Here is a 4439-nt window from a genome sequence, read left to right on the forward strand (position 1 = left end):
TTGGCCTGCCAACTCTCCTGACCTGAACCCCATAGAGAACCTGTGGGATATTGTGAAGAGAAAGTTGAGAGACGCAAGACCCAACACTCTGAATGAGCTTAAGGCCGCTATCAAAGCATCCTGGGCCTCCATAACACCTCAGCAGTGCCACAGGCTGATTGCCTCCATGCCACGCCGCATTGAAGCAGTCATTCATGCAAAAGGATTCCCGACCAAGTATTGAGTGCATAACTGAACATGATTATTTGAAGATTGGCGTTTTTTGTATTAAAAACACGTCTTTCATTGATGGGATGAAATATGCTAATTTTTTGGGACAGGCATTTTGGGTTTTCATGAGCTGTATGCCATAATCATCAGTATTAAAACAATTAAAGACCTGAAATATTTCAGTTGGTGTGCAATGAATCTGAAATATATGAAAGTTTCATTTTTATCATTACATTATGGAAAATAATGACCTTTATCACAATATGCTAATTTTTTGAGAAGGACCTGTACAAGGTGTTTCCTAGAGTTGGGAGTTAAACAGGATCCGTTTCTGAAAAAGAAACACTTTCAGTTTTTGCTGTTTTTAAAACAAGTTATCTATGAACTTAAAACAAATAGGGAGAGAAAAATAAGAAACGTGCACACTATAACATGCAAATTAACCATATTTATAGTAAAATAAAATAAAATAAATAAAACACTAAGCATTGAGCTAGCAGTGAGCCTAATTTCCATTTTAGCTTGGTGTTGGAGCTAGCCTCTTGAGTAACATGGACGTTTATAGCACCATTTCAGTTTCTTCTATTCTTTCCTCCGCTTCGTCCAATCGGTCATTCATATCTTTTCTTTTATTTCTTGTTTAAGGTCCTCCAGCTGGACACTGTTATCTCTTGTGAAGTCACAAAGTTCGTCAGATACTTTGCAAGCTAGGCTCGGGTGTGTCGCCACCTTGAGGACTTAGCTCCAAGGAATACCCTTGATCATCCTGGCTCAAAGTGGCCTCTTCCTTCAACAAGTTGGCAGTTTTCCTACTTCTGGTAATTTTGTTCCAGAGAAGATACCAGCACTTCTTGATTAGGTCTTCTTTGCAGGATAGAGCTTTAACCAGCATTTAAAGGCACGGTAACCCGCGTACTGACAATATGTAGAAGTTTCCTGAGCCAGGGATGACCTGATGCAGGCTGAGTTTTAGCCTCATCATTTGTGCACAAGATCTCTCCCGATCCCTGAAATATTTTGATATTATGAACTGTAGACAACTAAATATTCAGTCTTCTCAATTTTGTGATATTATTCTGAAAAATGTTACTTTTCGGTTTTATTTTGTTGCAAACATCTGAACCTCTACCCATCTCTACATCTAAAGGGGTTCAGCCTTTCTATGGCCTCCATTCATTGCAGTCATCCAGACATTTGTTCAGTTTTTTTTTTTGTTGTTGCCATAAATGGTTTTGTCCCAAAAATAAAAGTTCAATTACATTAAAACTGACATTGTGTTCCATTGTAAACCAAATAAGTTTGAGCTTTACAACTTATTGCTTTTTGATTTTTATTCATATCTTGTACATTTTTCATTGAAGCTGCATTTACTGAAGAGCTGGTTCTTCTGTGTTGTGTACTTGTGAGTATATTTACACTACAGAATAACCTTTTTTTTTTTATTATTATAACACGTTTGTGAAACAATCCTTCATCCCTCACTCTCAGTTCCTTTAATCCAAATTTGTCTTTCAAGAACTAAAATCAGCAGCAAACCAAAAACCTTTCAAGTAAAGGAGACACCACGCAGTAACAGACAAGAAAATTTGTAATTTATTAATATAGTCTGAAAGAAGTTCCATAATTCATGGAAACAGTTTTTTTTCCAATGCATGTTTTTTTTTAACAATCACATTCTATGAGGAGAAAAAAGAACAACATTAAAAGCCACAACTTTGCATTTCATTTACAGACATTTTTCCTTAATGCTTTTTTTTTTTTTTCCCCCCAAAGTGAAGAGAAAGGCAAAGTACTCCCGTTCCCAAACCCACCCACCCCGCTCCTAAAAGCAAACAAAAACGACAGCGTTTAAAAGTCATGGGCATTTTTTTCCAGTACAACCCACAGTGCTTTAGCAGGACTCATTGGTTAAGGATTACACAGCTTGACGACGCGATGTAGTTTTGCTAAAACATGAAGATGGAGTTTGGGGGATGAAAGACCAAAAAGAAAAGACAACAGCCAAACAAAAAGCCAACATCAAAGTCCGAACCCCAGAGCCTTGGTTGACAAACACCTGCAGTACAGTCGCAGGTGTTCGGACTTGTCCCTCCCACTTGTGCATAGATCATGATCCATTAAAAACCAGCTTTAGTCCTCCACTTCAACCTGCCTCTGAAAACCACCTATTAGGAAACACACCCGCCACTGGAAACTTCTCACAACAAACAGGTGATTTGAAATGATTAAAAAATATCAAAGGTCTTGCACAACACTCCCGAAGCACAGGACGGAAACTCAAGGTCAAAAGGTAAGAAACACGTATTTTTCTCAAACCGCTGATCATTGTTTCAATGTAAAGCAATTTCTACATAAGTTTTTACACATAAAGCGCTCCATTTTTCTCAAAATTGATTCTCAGTCTTATTTGGTAAACGTAATTTTTTTTTCTTTTAATGAAACAAAACTTTCTATATTCTAGTAACTTCAGTGATTGCTTTGAGTTGAATAGTTTTCAGTTTCATTATTATCACTTTTTTCTTTTTTCAAATTTTCTACACTAACATTAAGTGATGAGGTCGGTATCTGGAACCCTGGCCTTCCTGAGACATAATCCACATCTTTTATGGGTGTGCAAGATAGTGAGCAAACTGTGTCAAAGTCTTACAGGAAAACATCAAATCACAACTTAACACACACAGACAGACAATCACTGAAAGGATTGTAAATAAACATTTTAAATATGACAACACTGATCAATCCCAGAGTTCTGAAAGAAGCGTACATCTTCATTTTGCAAGATTTTCCATGTCCATGGTTAATGGAAGATGACATTTGTCCTTTTTGAAGCAACATTCCTGTTGTAGAGTCCTGGTTCTTTGAACATCAGACAAATGAAATGCTTGTAAACGACAGGTGGTTTTAGCAAAAACCAAAGACAGAAAAAAGATAGGCACCTCTGAAATGAGTCTCGTAACAAACTCACCTTCTCACACTTCCTCCCTTTCCACTTCTCCACCGAGTTAACATCAGGATTACTAGTCCTTCTACAGCTATCTATGGCCCCGGTTTTTTTTTTTTTTTTTTTTTTAAATCCCTTTTATAGTTTTATTATTTTTTTGTTTATTTTTTCTTTACTTTTTTTGCTACATTTTCCTTTAGTTGAAACAAAATGGTGCAATACTCCATGATAATCCTTGTTCCTGGATTATTCCACAATAAAAGCCACTATAAGGTAGATAAACGTTTTACAGACAGAATGCGTAAGGGGGGGGGGGGGGGGGGAGTCCTTGAGTAAACATGTACACGTGAATTGTCGCCGTCACCCCTTCACACTTTGACCTACGATTAGCTGAGTAAGGGGTTGAAGACACTCAGTGCAACGTTAGAACAGATTTGGACAAAAAACGGAAACTATGTAGACACAAAACAGAACATACTGTGAGGAACAGAACTGCTGTGTTCCTTGTACAGTTCCTTAAGCACACATTCATCTGAGATTTTTCTTTTTTAATTTTAGATTTGTAACTTAATGCAATAGATATCAGTAATTCTCTTTAAAAAAAAAATTTAAAAAAAAAGCCCATACGTGTACCTATCAGATGAACAGAGGGGAAAAACACAAAATAAAAACAGAAACCTCTGACTTCACATTACGGTATTGGCGCTCCATGATTCAAGTATTTCGTTAAACTTTTTTCTCGTTTTGATATGTCTGTGATTTGGGTAAAATCTGCATCACACCAGGTGCTTCAGGCAGGGCTTTTTATTTGAACAGGCTAATCAACAAATAAACCCATCTGCAATACACTAGACTTGCAGTGGCTCCCAACACTGGTCCTTGAGGAACACCATCATGCATGTTTTAGTTTCCCTGCTTCAACACACCTGACACAGTCTTATGTTCTGCAGAAGCCTGTCAATTACCCATTAATTAAAATCAGGTGTGCTGGAGCAGAGAAACAACTAAAACATGCAGGATAGTGTTCCTCAAGGAATAGGGTTGGGAACCCCTGCAGAGCACTGCAATATGCCTTCCGAACCGGAACATGCATATCCAACTCCATATAAGAAAGACGCAGCTTTCAATCCATCAAGTATCAGTTTACACCTGACCCAAAGTTATTTTCTTTCTATCACTTTATTTGCAGGGGGGGGGGGGGGGGGTACATATTGCTTCTTTTTTTCTTGGTTGTGTTAAACAACCTTTCAAAATACAAAAAAAAAAAAAAAAAAAAAAAAAAAAAAAA

This window comes from Nematolebias whitei, chromosome 16 (assembly GCF_014905685.2).
Source record: "Nematolebias whitei isolate Nwh7 chromosome 16, NemWhi1, whole genome shotgun sequence".
Lineage (NCBI taxonomy): Eukaryota > Metazoa > Chordata > Actinopteri > Cyprinodontiformes > Rivulidae > Nematolebias > Nematolebias whitei.